The sequence below is a fragment of the Fundulus heteroclitus genome, chromosome 5, assembly GCF_011125445.2.
Source record: "Fundulus heteroclitus isolate FHET01 chromosome 5, MU-UCD_Fhet_4.1, whole genome shotgun sequence".
NCBI classification, from domain to species: Eukaryota; Metazoa; Chordata; class Actinopteri; order Cyprinodontiformes; family Fundulidae; genus Fundulus; species Fundulus heteroclitus.
The window spans coordinates 10,690,076-10,705,851 of NC_046365.1; the positions used below are offsets into that span (position 1 = coordinate 10,690,076).

Below are 15,776 nucleotides of genomic sequence, written 5' to 3' on the forward strand. Positions count from 1 at the left end.
TTTTTTTTGTCAAATCTTTTTGTATACCTTTTTTAAGCATGTATAATTTTCTTTCCACTACACAATTATGCCCGACTTTGTGTTCGTCTCTTACATAAAATACCAACCAAACACAACGATGTTTATGGTTATAATGTGACAAAATGAAATGATAAAGTTCTGGAGCTATGGTATAGTGCACCTAATTTTCCTGAACGCGCTTTGTGCTCTTGGACTAACAAGGACATGTTGTGTGCTGCATCATAAATGCGATTCACTTACTGCTACTGTGAAACTTTGATATGGAATATTTTTTTTTTTTTTTTAGGATTTATCAGGGTACTTGGCTCCAGTTAGGGGAAGCGAAAACAACGTTTTGATCAAGCAGTTGCTGACAAAGCTGACTGAAGTGAAGTTCTTTTTCATTTTTCACATAATTTATTAAGCATCATCATCATCATCATCATCATCATCATCATCACAGAAGGCCCTTTATGTATCCTACAGTAACCAAGTGATCTTGCGGCATGTACTGTAAATATGTCGACAACAGAGCTAAGAGTCACACTGACAAGTCTAAAGTCCAGCATGCTTCTTTGACTTGAAACGAAACCGAACCGTGCTCATACTTTTACTCTGTATATGTAGTGAGCATGTTCCTGCCTATGACTATATATCTATTTTATATCCCTTTTGATTCCTTTCTTCAACCCTCCCTATGAAAATGGGTTATTAGAAACCATGACGCGCTCGCTGCAAACACAAGTAGTGGCCTCCAGAGTGCTTCCTGCATCCCGCCCTGCCTTCTGCTGCTGCTTGTATTTCCAGACTGCTCACACATATAATCTCCGGGCTTCTCCCCGGCTCATTCTGGCTTATCCCGGTTCAAGAGCGAGCCAAAAGCGGAGTTTGGTTTGAGCGCCGCAGAGCGCCGCGAAAACGCGGCAGCACGTGCCATACGGCAACCGCATGAAAGTCCAACATATTAATGTGGAAGTTCGAAACTTTTTTTTAAGACAGTGGTTCTCGAAGCGTGAAGCCTCTGGAACGTGTAAAGGGAGATGGTGTCATGACGGAGGTTGGGATAGAGAGGCATCGTTCACCTGGTCCTTCTAATATGTGAACTGATTTATAGTGAAAACACTGCAACTTATATTGAGAGTTCTTGCACAGGTAGCAGAACGTCTCTGGATCTGAGAGCGGAGTCCAGCTTGAGCGGCAACATCTTCAGGCTCGGCCCACCTCTACGTTTTTTGCTCATATTTTCTTCCAGTTAGCGGATGAGGAGAGTTTTAAAGAAATGAAAATCTATAAACAGGCTATGCATCAAATCCAAACAAGGCAGAGGCACGAGAAGGTGACGCCGCTCAAAACAAAATGAATGCTGAGTGATGTTCGGTGTTGCAGCGTACAACAAAACTTGGCAGCTTCATGACACACAAAAGAAATTTAAAGCCAAAAATGATTAAATAAGACATGCTGTAATCCGCCAAAGCAGAGAGACGGTGATATTGGATACAACGCGTATCTTATGCAGCACATTCTGTTCATTGCCTTCCTGCACAACTTATTTTCTGCTTTTACTTTAGCCTGTTTAACTAAGTGTGTACTTTATCTGGGTGTTGGGTATATATTCTTTGGAGTTAGGCTAAACAGTCTGAGACTAGGTCTGCTCTAATCTTAATGTTAACGAACAGTGAAAGGTTCTGCCAACACGTATCAAGTAAAACAACTTGACACATCTTGGCAAAATTGTGCAAAAGGATGGAAACCGTGTTGGCTTGAATTTTCGTGTTTATGATAAAATCATGATTGCAGTTTTCCACAAAAAGAGAAGGCAAAAGTGATGATGATGTTTTTACCATCCCACCAACCTCTACATTGACACATGGACACAGAGTCCATGGACTGATTCCAAGTAACGTGTTCTAAAATGACTTTGTGCTGTGGCTTACCACTATAGATAAATATACTGAATTGAAAATTAACCAAGGTGAATCCTTGCAATGAACTTGGAAAGAAAGTTTTTCACGTGTCTTAAGAGAAAACATGACCATTAGAGCAACAGGAAAACCACTTTAAATAACAGCGCCGGTGCAGCACTGAGACCCCATCCTTTAGTGATCTCTGTCCTCAACGCTGATTGAATATTTCAAAATCATACACTTGCACTACAATTTTCTCAGATCATAGATGTTATTTTTCTACGATACAAAAAAAAAACCATAGACTCATGTGTAGGGCATTTTGTTTGATGTTTGCTTCTGAATCGGCGCTGACAGAGCAGTTTACCTCAAGCGAATTGTTCCAACCATGTCCTGTTCATATTTGACTCTTTATTAGGCTTTCCCAGTTACCATTATCAAGGTAAACTTGAGATCCAAAAAGTTTAGTTTCAAAACAGCTAAAGCATTTTTTCATCCCATTCCTACAGTTTGAGGCCCTTAAAAAAATGGTAATTTTAAATCCATCTATCCATCCATCTTCTTACTCGCTTTATCCCTCATGGGGTCGCGAGCGGTGGCTGGTGCCTATCTCCAGCCTTTTCAATGGGCGAGAGGCGGGGTACACCCTGGACAGGTCCCAGTCTGGTCATTTTAAATGTTAATTTTAATGTTTTAAATGTTAATAATAATAATGAAATTCTCTGTGTGGAACAGGCAAACAAAGTGCTGCCCTTCCTCCTGCTGTTGCTTCACACTGATGGTCAATTGGCTGAAAAGAGGCTGCCACTACTTTTTTTTGCTTATAAAACCTCTCACTAAGGTAACAGTGTATTACACCTGCAGTTAGTAATCTGGGGGGGGGGGGGGGGGGGGGGGCTGTTAATTAAACAACTAATTCCAGCCTTTTATAGTTGCTCTTTAAAGATCAGAAAGGGAAAAAAATCTAGTGATTTTACTCACTTAAAAATAATTTTTTGCTCTAAAAATTAGATAACATTATAGCTGTGATCATCAATATTTAAATTTATTTTGGCAGCAATAGAGATAAATTATTTCTCTATTGCCTATTAAAGGGCAAGTGGATCATTTAATGGGTGTTTTTATACTTTAGTAATGCAATAAACCTGGTGTTTTCACTCCAGGTTATTGAAAACTCAAAAACTAATACCGCCTATTGCCAATTTATTAATGTGAAAAGATACAGTATGAAGGAAGCAATTTGCTAGTTGTTTATCGTACTGCTGCTATGTGATCCCTGCAAATACTACCGTTAAAACTTTAGAAAATGACTTTAACACTTAGAATGCGGGGCTCTTTACACTCTGTGCCACCACCTGCTCCTATGTGCTGAGCACTGATACACATGCTGCGCACAGCTTCATCACTTTTATGATCAATACATGTGCAGACAGATCCGAGGTTCTGGAAAAGCCCCAAGAAATCAAAGCATCTTTTTCTTTACCGCATTTTAGAATAATGAGATAGCTAAATGCATGAAATTCATCTGCTTGGCAAACATATTGACATAAGCAGGCAGACATATCCAATGCCAAAACTGATATGTCTGTCACACCACAGTATCAGCTGCTAACAGAGTCCTGGACCTGAGAAATGTTCTTTTCACAAAAGCGAAAAAAAAAAAGACATTGTATAAACAACTTATACAAACGTCAGCCATTGGCACTGTGGGGATTACAACTTTACAAGAACGACTTTTTTTTGCCAATTTTGAGGTTACGTCAAGCGCGTGAACAAGTTGGGTCGGAGGCATTTTACAGAGCGCCAACATTCTGCACACGCTCGGCTCAGTGGCAAATTTTATTACCCTTTAGATAATGTATGTTTTCTGGTACAATTGCAGCGACTCCAAACATAAATCTTGCACCCCCACCCCACACCCACCCACCCACCCTGTACGTTATTTATGTCAGCACCTCTACATTATAAAGAAATGTTAACTCTGTCAGAAGTGCAAGCACTTGCCGATCGCGGTGTGATTACAGCACTGCTTGACTGACTGAGATAATAATACAGCCCCACACACACACACACACACACTCAGACACACACTGTCCCAGCCCCACACCCATCTCGGAGGCACAGAGTTGATGCTCAGAGTGATTAAAGTGGCATGCTTCTGAGTGTGTCACCTGGGTTCTGCTGTATCTTAAATCAGGACAGTGGGCTAAGATTGGGTATTGACTGGACTGCAGAAGTCTCCATCCATCATGCTGAGAAACGATAGCTCGGAGGCCGCCCCTGATGTAGCCATATACCACCAGTGTCGCTCGGTAGCCGGCCGAGGTGACGCAGGGTTAGGCTGGAGGCGCGGAGAGCAGGCGGAGAGGTGCGGCTCACAGGCAGATGCAGGCAGACAGGCGACGTGTCGGCTGTCAAAATACGGATAAACACTCCGAACACGAGCCAACGCGACGCCGGGTGCACCTGTGACAAACACTGGCTGACAAACACATATGCTCAGACATGAAGCACTTATCATAAGAGATAAGGCTCCCTTCTCCGTTTCTGTCCTGTTGTCTGTCACTCTCAGCCCGGCGCGCGCACACAGGAACAGCCCGACACCGCAACACACACTGTGCGCTCCGTCTTGAGGGCCTGCACAGCATCTTTTGACTATGTGCCTAATGATAATAAATGAGCCATCATGGGCGGGAAGAGAGGCACTAAGTCATTTCTTTCATCGACAGGAGGAAGACTGGGAGCCCCAAGGTCACCCTACTGTCAGCATTACTCTCCCAAATGACTCCTTGCGCTCTCTTTCTCTCGCACATGCATGTGTGTTCTCACACCAGAAGTGGCACCAAGAGCCCCGCAACGCCGCAAAAATCCGCCAACTGAGAAGACCTCATTGACCGTTGCTCAGCTTTACTAGATAAGACCCGATGGATGGGTTTTTGAACCAACGTGAGCGTCTCTAGTCTCCGTGAGGTGATCTGCATTCAAAACCTGCTTAAGTTATAAGTTTTCTCTACTTATTTGGTACTTCAAAAAACAACAACACTTGAGTTGATTTGAACATCAAACCTACAAAGCTAAGGATTAGGACAAGCTTTGGAAAAGGATGATTTGCTATGTACCAGTGAGTTTTAGAACATGCAGTGTCTTGCAATAGTATTTATATCCCTGAAGCTTATATACATTTTGTGACATTACAACCGTAAACTCTAATGTATTTTATGTGATAGACCAAACATTGAGTAGTGCATAGTTGTGAAAGTATAGGAAAACATGTTGTTTTTTTAATTAATTGTTTATGGATTCAATTCTAGGAAGTGTGAAATGCATCAGTATTGAGCCACCTCTCCCCCTTTTCCAATCCATAGTAACCAGTTGTCTTTAGAAGTCACCTACAGAGTAAATACATTCCAATGGTGTGTAATTTTCTTTCAGGACTCATAGGTCTGAGAAAGAACATTAGGGAACCTAGGGAACCAACAGCAAACATGTGACTATCGATATCGCCCCAGGTTTTCATATTATCACCAAATGGAATAGTTTGGATTAAAGGATATTCATGTGTTCCAATGGCCCAGTAAAGTCCGGACACAAATCCAACTCAGAATCTGTGGCAAGACTTAAAAAATGATGTTCAGAGGCCTAATCTGTCAATCTGACTGAGGTTGAGTAATTTCGCAAAGAAGACTGGACAAAAATGTATGTCTTTGCTGTGCAAAGCTGAAGGAGACTATCTATCTATCTATCTATCTATCTATCTATCTATCTATCTATCTATCTATCTATCTATCTATCTATCTATCTATCTATCTATCTATCTATCTATCTATCTATCTATCTATCTATCTATCTATCTATCTATCTATCTATCTATCTATCTATCTATCTATCTATCTAATCATATAGCTAGCTAGCTAGCTTTATGATTAATATTATTTTAAAAACTTGACAACCATGTTATATTTTCCTTCCAATAGAAAATTGTGCAGTACTTTTGGTTGGTATGTCACATAAATATCTATTTGCTGCCATTTTGCATTCATCTAAGTTACTGCATTATTGTATTCTACAATGCAGTTTCAGAGTAATGCTGGAATTCCAAAAAGGAAGCAGCTCTGGTTGTGTTGACGATTTCGACGAACAAAGGCTGCTTGTCAGGCTAGCAAACAACACTCAATAACATAAAGACTGAACAAGCTTCTAACAAGAACGCATATTTTGAGTGGCAGTTTACGAGACACCGGTCAGACAACTGAAATGTTGAAACAGTGAAAGAAAAGATCCACGCGGTTTTCACGCACCATGGAGGTACAGCATCTTGCTAACCATTAGCCACAAAAACAGCCAAAGTCTGCATCTGATGCAAAACTTCCTTTTAGTGAAAAACTAAAGAGCTATTTCAGGTTTTTTTTATTAATATCAACTGTATTTGATAATTTTTTATATAAAATCTCAAATAGACAAATCTGGAAATTATGGTTCTCATGCAGACAGTTTAAGATGGATAAAACCTTTATTGTGAAAGAAGTACCAGCATTTTAGCAGCAGGAGCATTTGGAGTATTTTAATTGAAAAAAAATAATAATAAAAAAACAGAACATACAGCTGAAACTGCACAGTTACAGTACACTAACTGAGAGTAAAATATGAGAAAAATGTTTATCTGCCTTGTAGACTACACATGCTGCTCATGGGTAACAACCAATTATTTTGGATTTTTAAAAAGTTATAGTTTTACTACATTGTTCATTTGGTTTTAAAGGGGCTTGAATGAAGAGCCAGAGTGCTGGAGTGACCTCTGGAGGGTACTCAGGACTGTATTTAGTGTAGTTTCACAGTTCTGCCCCTTCCCCACTACTCGCTGTGCACTGCTTTTCTGCTCCTATGTTGTTGTTTTTTTCCCCATCCTTATAAAAAAGGTACAGTGATTCTAATACTGGTCCATCCCTAAAGCAAGCAGAATGTACAGTACCTTAGATTGATATTAAAAGCATTTCTAAATCAAAGAATGGTGTCTGTTTCTTGATAGCGAAACAAAGGAAAGGAAGAGACTCAGATCATCTCAACCTGTTAATTTAAGCATATAAAATCCTGTTATGGGCATAATAGGGTAATATAGATCCCTGTTTAGCTGCACTGTAAAAATGTCAGGTTTTACATTTCGCACATGTTGGGAAGTTGCACTTACCTGGAAGACAAGCCCAGAGGAAATCTTACATGCACATATTTTAATAACTGCCAGCAGCCACTTAAGGCGAAAGTGCAAATCCAGGTTGAAATAGGATGACAAGTGTCAACTTTTGCTCAAAGGCGTGACGCGATTTCACATTTTTACCCGTATCACAGGTCATATCTGTGGTTTTAGCCAGTGGTTGCAAACTGTTTTATGACAACAGAGTGCAGATCAGCGACCGATATGCCACATGCCCAGCATCCCCGCCTTGCGTTGGGCTGAGGTAAACCATAAAAGCCGGGGCGCTTCAACCGCTCGCAACACGGCACCACACCGGATCAGAAAAAGAGTCAGGAGAGCGTTGAGGTAGCGGATGTCTTCGTGACCTTCCTGACCCTCCTCACTTCCATCCCTCTCCCTAACGAGCTGCAGCATATTGTCATCTCTCTGAGACTCAGATCGGAATTCAAATCCACCCAAGGCAAGCCAAGTGAATTCATCCAGCCAAAGGACACACACTAAAGAAGTCCAAAGCAGCCAATTTTTATTAATACCCGGCTAAAAATACAAGTTTGTGGGAGAGATGAGGCATCAGAGGAGAAGACAGTGGAACGAACAGGAAGGTAGCACCTTCGTTTTTTCAACTGTGGGAAATCTCTCACACACACACACACACACGCAGACGTGCACACGCGCATGGGCGCACACACACGAGCATATATACGTTGCAAGTTTAGACTCGAGCTGCAGAAAGCTAATTTGCACCACATTGAAATGCATCTCAATTAAAGAGAAGCACATCGAGGTGCCAAGGGAGGAGAGAGGAGAGAAATGTGAGAGAACAAGGGGTGTGAAGAAGAAAGTGTGTGAGCGTATGAGAGTATTAGAAGGGTGGGTGGGTATGTGTGTTTGTGTGTGTGCGCACAAGGGGTTAGCTCAACTGTATCTGGCAGGAGAAGAAGAGGGAAAAGAGAGGGAAAAGAAAGCGTGTGTGTGTGTGTGTGTGTGTTTTTTAAACACACTCTTGGAAAAACATTTCATTTGAGGATGAATCAGATTTGGAAAAAAAGGGTGCGAGGAGGTTTTGTGCAGTGCCGCGAAAATTCCAACTAACTTCAACCTTGTTATCACCACCTCTTTGGTTCGGTGCCAGCACACCGGGGCTGTCCCTGCTAAAACTGTGTTTGTGTTTGTGCTCAGCTATTTTTAAACCCGGGGCCATGTACTGTTTGACAGAATGGGAGGATAGCTGCAAGACACAATAAGGTTTTTTGACTAATTGTGATAGCACCAGCCAGGACTTTAGCTCTGTTTTTCGAGATGCTTTATTTGCCTCATCTGCCTGTGTTATGCGAGAAAGTGCATATGAATGTGATGTATAATTTACCGAGTGTGCATCTTTTTAGAACAAAAAAAAAGACAGCAAAAAAAATAATAATACACTGCTGCAGGAAAACAAAAAACACTCACAATCTGTCAGATGAAAAAAATAAATAAATAAGAAATCAGCGTTTGTTTAGAATGCCAGGGCCATTTTTCACGGATTGTCAGGTTCTTATGAGTGTGGTCGTGGCAACGCACTATCTTAACAAAAAACACTTAATACAATAACAGCTATTCTCTCTCAAGTAAAAGACACTCAACTCGTCTACATCTTGCGAAAGCTCTTTAAGCAGCTGTTTGTGTCTGTTCCAGATACAAAGCTGAAAGAACGAGGAGCACTCAGGAAAAGAAATGGCTTTTAATCTTATTCTAATGTAAGCACCCTATCCCTGACTGCAGCAGCGTAACAACATTATTTCAATGAAGTCATGCACCTGCCAGAGACAAACCAAACCCCAACACAGTGTCTCAAGGATCATGTGTGGCTTTAGAAAGCGTCAAAATACAGGATTTAGGCACTGACATGTCACTTTTTATATTACAGTGAGCTGTGAAAATACTTCCTTACAGATCTTTTCTTTACTTCGTTGTGAGATCTTTCAAACAAAATTGAATATAAAAAAGATAACAGCAGCAAATATAAAAGGCATTTTTTTTAAACCATGTTTTTTTTTTATATTGAGAGCCCCTCTTTGTTAAATATATTAGCTGTGATTAGCCATGTTTTCGCTCATTTTACTGGCCACAAAAAAGGCCTGACAAATGCCAGATCTGTCACATTAAAAAAAACAACAAATCACTTAAACAGGACCTGTCTAACAACACGAAGAATGCTAAAACATTTCAGAATCAACACATCGTGCCCTGGTCTATAGAAAATCTAGAAAACAAAACCTATTGACATCTCTCAGTCATTTTGTAAGATGTTGGGACACATGCAAACCGAAGAGAAAACCATTACCCACACGTGGAGAGAACAAAAAAGATAGTAAAACTATTAATTAGGTTTACAGAGCAAGTACTTTTTCACATAAAGCCCCCCATAATAAATTAAAGTAAGAGTACATTTGTATTCAAGTGGGAAAAAAGCAAACACAGGAAATCCGATAGGGTCAAAATACTTTTTCACTGCATTTTACTCCTCTCTAATATAACTTCAACATTAATAGTAGACAAATGATGTTTGCTGTATGCTTCACCTTAGACAACACACCAAATCCAGGTTAATTACCGGAACAGTTGACACTGGCCTAAAGTGTGCTTTGATTTGGAAAGTCATACCATCCATGGAGGGATGCAGGGACTCTGACAGACTTTTTCATCCATACGGGTTTATTTGCCTTACTCTAAATTGGACTTATAGTGATCATCTCCAGAGAAAAAAAAACTGCCTCTGCTGTTTCAGTGCTGCCTCTTTGCTTAGCTAGTGCGTTATCTCTGTCCTGTGTCAGATGGAGGGAAAAAGCTGCAGCTGCAGAGCTCGGACCTACACGTTCAAGAGCTCCTGCTGTTTCAGCAGATTTTATTCCCCTGTATATTTACCTTAAGGAGTATGAAACTATGGTAGATTGTATAGTGCGGTTGCTTTTGACGTAATGTTTCAATGTTTCCTATTGACAATGTGCCATATTTGATTCCTAGAATGCTGTTAATGTGCCAAATTTACAAATGTGCATGCAGATATACTACTGGAGGTGAGAGATGGCGAATATGAAGGTATAACGATAAACCTAGCTTATAAGATAAGGACACTATACTGATATCACAAGAATGAGACTAGATGAGATTTCAGCAAATATATTAGGGAAATCTAGGAATCCCCATTTTAAAGTATTCACAATAACAATAAAACAACCAGCTTTGAAATTGCTCCCTTTTGTTTTTCTCACAACCAAAACAAAGCTTTCAGAAATCTCCACCTCTGTTTAAAGAATCTCTGTTCAGTTATAGAACTAATAAAAGTATTTTAGATGTTGAACTAGAGATAAACAAATGTCTCTCATTAAAGAACGGTGAATTAGCCCTTCACTTTGGCATTGACAGGACGTTGCCCAGCAGTTGCCAATTTCAGCTTAGCTAGCAGCAACTAGCCAGTCGTGGCTGTTTGGATCCCGTCTGTCAACGCTGTCAACTTTTCACTTTGTTTTTTGACCGGTGATGAGACACAAACCACTGGTGGGGGCCTATTCTCTGGTTTTGTTACCAGGTGCTGTTCCCCAGCCCGACAGGAAGTCTTTTTTTTTGCCGACTCCATTGACACAACAGGTACAACCTAAGAATCAATCCCTTTTTTTTGAAAATATGAGTCCCAAAATTCAATACAGCTACCTAGAGCACACACCTACAGATAATATACCTTACACATACCGTAATTCACCAGATAAAGTCACATGCTAAAAGCAACCACAAAGCAACTAACAACACTGGCTTCACTTTGTTGTGAAATATTATGGTGTTTTATCATTATAGCCTGAGTGACATATAACCCTTTTTCGTTTAAAACTGTTCTCATTTAAATAAGGTAAACTCGTTTAGCTTAATGGAAAGGAGAGGAGGTTTTCTAGGGGATGTGGGAATCTTTTGGGACACTCCAAGGTTCGATTGAAGGTTTGAACTCTGGACTTTGAAGGATGTTTGAAGGATGTCTGGAGATTTGAAGGTATAGCTGCTTGCATCATTTTTATAGTCATGAAATAATTCAGTGACCCTTTATGCCCAGGGTTCACTGTCATACTGGAAAAGACGACCTTCTTGGGGCACTCAAAATCAACTTGGTGTTGACCTGAAGTGGGGGTTTTTTTGCGCAAGTGGTCCCAAACAGTGCCTCCCAAATTTCAGTCATAACTAAACAGAGTCAACAGCTTTCCTAGGTGTGGAAGCTACTTTCTTTAATCTGTCGGATGATTAAACATCTCACCGTGGGTAAAATTTAGCAAATCAGTATTGCAGCTGATATTAGAGGGACGGGTACCAACCCTGTCGTAACAATCATCTGGACTGCCATCAGTGACACCACATCAGCTCATCGTCTGAAGATATCATTTTACACCTGACAAGAAAAAAACGACGGGGGCTACCAGGGCTAAATGATTGGTTCGTAGCATGATTGCACTGCCATGTCTACACAACAAGGCTCAAATTCTCTGCTGAAACATCTTCGCTGATTCCCTGACTGAAACTCATCTAAACAGAGAGCAGGAGGTAAATCGAGGAGGGAAGAGACCGGACACTTCCCAATAAAATGACTTTTTTTTCATTCATTACTAAGCCGGCTTGAGATTTATCATCTCTTCACATATTTCATTTCATTTCATTTCATTTTTTTTTATTTTACTTTTTTTTTTTTACAAACTGCAAGACGTTTAACAGAGATACAGGACGACAGAAACTCAACCGCTGTCCAGCACCTTTCTGACATGTCATCTGAGCGAAGATTGCCAAAATTTGGGTCTTGCTTGAGCAATCTTGTTATATGTCATGGGCCGGTAAATACAACAAAGCAAAAATATCATGATTTCAAAGCATCACAGGATTAACAAAAAGATTTAAAACAAAAAATTATCTGGTTGCTCGTCAACTTAAGTTTCTAAGGTGGTTACCTTAATGAGAAATATGGGTGGCACTCCTCTAACTTATTATCAAACTATCCTATCATGTAGTTATGTGTATCAAAAAATTAACTTCAGAAAACGAAGAGCATTTTGTAGAACATTAATTTCAGTCATGAATATGAAATATGTGTGTTGGTGTCGATGTACCCCAGCTTAGTAGAGTATGTATTGAAATAAAAAGTGGAGAATGCACAATGTTATAATGTGATGAAAATTTTTTTTTAATCATTATTATTTTGCATGGTGTGGTTTAAAAACATCGGCATCTTCTTTTATTTAATTATTTCATCTTTATGGCTCAACTGACCATATGGGAACAAATAAATTAAGTTGCATGACTGCCCTTAAGTAGTTAAATAAAATGGATCACATCAATTGAACAGTTCTGCATGTGGAGTTGGATGGATCTTCTTTAGTGCAGACAGGGTGTCTGCATAGTGTAGCTTTAGGTTAAGTAATGGTGTAATTGGCTTACTGCTGCAACATTTTCAAACCACTTACAAAAAAAAACAGTAGCAAAGGAGAGCATGTAAGGTTTATGTAAGGTAAGAATGTTTTTGACATGCTTAAAAAAAACCTGTCAACTTGGCTTAGTCTGAGATCATATTGTGGGTCACATGCCACTTTAAATAACACTATGCTATTAGACACTGATCAGCAGTGTCCAATTGCAGGTGGGGTAGTAATTATTCTATACTTCTATAGCTGGAGAAAACTTTTTGGCAGTTTCTCTGGCATTTCATTGAAGCTTTTTACCATAAAAAAGCTATAAGAGAAAGAGTTTACAATTTTAAAATTGTTACTAGAAGCCCAACAAGCTGAGTTTTATGTTGTTTATTTGTTGCTTCATCTAATTTAAGATACCTACAAATTGCTAGCCCACTTAAGCTTAATATGTTGGGAAACACATCAAGCAAGCCATTTCTACAGGTTATCCTTCATGTGTCTTGCTTTAGCCTAACTGTTGCCATTAGGTTTAGGCAACGGCAAACAGTATACTTTTTGTGGGGCTCTTTAGCCATGCTCTGACTGTTTCTTTTTTTATTTTAATCTGTCATCAACTCTGATAGGTTGACACGGTATAAACAACTCATATCCCCATTCCAACTATTGCGTATTTTATTCAAACTGCTTTGGGTCTTCATGAAGCCAAGGTAAGGTTTATATTCCACTAATGCCTGTTGATGCATATTCGACTACGGATAAGGTTGGAAGTACGTTGCTGCCACCTAGCGGTTTGAGTTATGCCTAATTATGCATAGATTTGCTAATTTGTATTATAAGTATCTACCATAGTAAAATTAACAATCAATATATGGTTTAGCATTTACCGGACAGCGAAAGCACAGGTAAATATTTTTTTAAACAACTGCACATAAATTAATAAAAAATATTATTTGAAGAAAAAGCAAAAAATGTATGTGAATTTTAAGTGTGATGTGCTATTCATCACATTGGATGGAGTCTGGGTGGATTATGTCCAGGGTGGCATTTACGGTAGGGGGTGGCGAATGGGGTGCACAGTCTAGACAGAAGGGAGAATAAATGTGTATCTGTCACAACTTGCCTCCTCATTCAAAGACTTAACCACCTACTAGCACAGCACCGCTGGTGTTGTGTAGAGAACTGTGGGCAGTGCTCAGCAACAGGTCAGAGACGGGCAGCGCTGTGCCAGCCTATGCAGCCAGAACTTTATCTGGTATCTCGTTAACAGTGTAGGACCTGTGTAACATATAGTTTTAGGGGTGTGGAAATGGCAACTTTTAAAAGCTATGATGCTGGTAGTTCTTCCTCTTCTCGCTGTATTTTAAAGTCTATAAGGATGTTTGTGTTCCTGCAGACTGCGACTGAAAAACTGCTTACCATCTTATCCTCCAAAACATTGAGTTAGCATAATCTCTCTCTTTTACTCTTTTTGATCGCTCATTCTTTACTCGCACACACACACATGAGCGAGCAAAGCCGCCTCACACCCACACACAGGTGGGCTATACACACACACACAAATCGAGGACACACATCTCTCCATGGCAGTGACAGCCCTGTACTGTAATTAAACAATGAAACGTCTCAGCAACAACTCAGACAACCTCCACGGGGCACTTTGTCTGGTCTTCACTGGCCTCTCGATCTGCCCTCGACGGCACCGCTTATGAACCTTTAAGCGGCCCTCGGTTGCGCTCGGCCCCTCCGATCGAGAAGCCGTCGCATTAAGTAAGGACTCTATTAGCTCAAATGGTGGCATCTCACCAGATAATCGGCTGTGGACAGCAAGTGTGGCTATGTGGGAGGTGAGATGCTAACGGATGGTGTGTGGGAGAGTAATGTTTTATGTTGGAGGAAGTGTGAGATCTCCATTAGAGACAAGTTTAATTGATAAACGGGACAATAAAAAGCAGCAAATGGCCCAGCGGATGCCTTCTTTTCAGCACAGCCCAGGAGTGTGCCACCACATATAATGGGGCAGTAATGGCATTAGCAATGAGCACATACTAAAAAAAAAAAAGGAGCCTGTAAAGCACTGTTAGATAATATGATCATTGTAGAGACATAAAAGACTAATAAAAAAAACCTTCCAATTAAGGTGAGAAAGACAGCAGCGCTTCCCTGAGGGATCCCTCAAATGTTTCTTCTCACAGTGCTCTCCTCTCTCCCCTAATCTGCCCCTTGTTCTCTCGCACTCCGTCCGGACGTATTAGTTGACTCTCATCGCGCTCCGTGATGGGAATACCGACAGCGGGATTGTTACAAGCGGCCACCTTTTTAATTCACTCGCCCAATAAGCAGGGATAAAGTGCGGGTACATCTCAATGAATAAAGAAAAAAAAAAAAAAAAAGGTTTTCAGAAAGATCAGCGAAAACAGTGCTGCAGCATTTCTGCTTTTGTGTACGTTAAAATAAAAAAATAATTAATAAATAAAAATAAATAACATCAAAAAAGAGTTTCTATGTGACCAGTTAGAAAGAGAAATGCACTTGACTAATTTGCCTTGCACACGCTGGTTTCCGATCAGAACAGTGGGCTACAACAGATGCAGCTCCCATCATGAAAATAATAATAACGATAACAAAAAAGAAATAAATGCAACAAAGTGTGCTCACCACAGAATCCAGATCAGCGCTCGGTGTACGGAGAATCCCGAGGAGTTTCCCGTGTCTTTCTTCGCCCCAAGTTGAACACAGCGATCGGCTGCGGTCCCGACTATGTGTGCTGGGAACAGAGACAAGGTAATCGAGGTCAGCCAGACTCTTCTTTTTTTTATATATATATCTATATATATTTATATAGAAAACACAGCTGTTAACACGTGTTTTAAGCTTAATAAATAGTGGCTTTACCCCTTTAAAGGCGCCGGGACAGCCGCCAGAGAGTCAAAGGAGAGTCGGTGGAAGGAGCAGGCAAAGGCAGCGGCTGTCAGATTTGACTCCAAACTAGTGCTGACGATGCGCACAGAGATAAGCGACGGAGGAGAGAGAGAGAGAGAGAGAGAGAGAGAGAGAGAGAGAGAGAGAGAGAGAGAGAGAGCAGCTACGATGAGGCAGAGGGCAGCAGAGGGAGACGATCTGCTCATTTTAACAATCCCCCCCCCCTCCCACCACCTTAAAAGTTACACAAGTGGGTCAGCGTGTGAACACAGAACATCATACTGTACGAATCCGCCAAAATGCGCTAATAGAGTACGACTCTTATTCATCTTCTACTCAATT

The 15,776-nt window shown here is 40.5% G+C and overlaps 1 protein-coding gene across 1 annotated transcript in view; it reads right to left on the minus strand.

Moving 5' to 3' along the window:
- ptprdb (protein tyrosine phosphatase receptor type Db) overlaps positions 1 to 15,517 on the minus strand; it is a gene marked incomplete in the record, with an annotated part of 229,714 nt that extends 214,197 nt beyond the window's left edge. Inside the window, 2 exon segments of the mRNA XM_036136866.1 lie at positions 15,171 to 15,279; positions 15,408 to 15,517.
- Between the last annotated feature and the right edge of the window lie 259 nt (positions 15,518 to 15,776).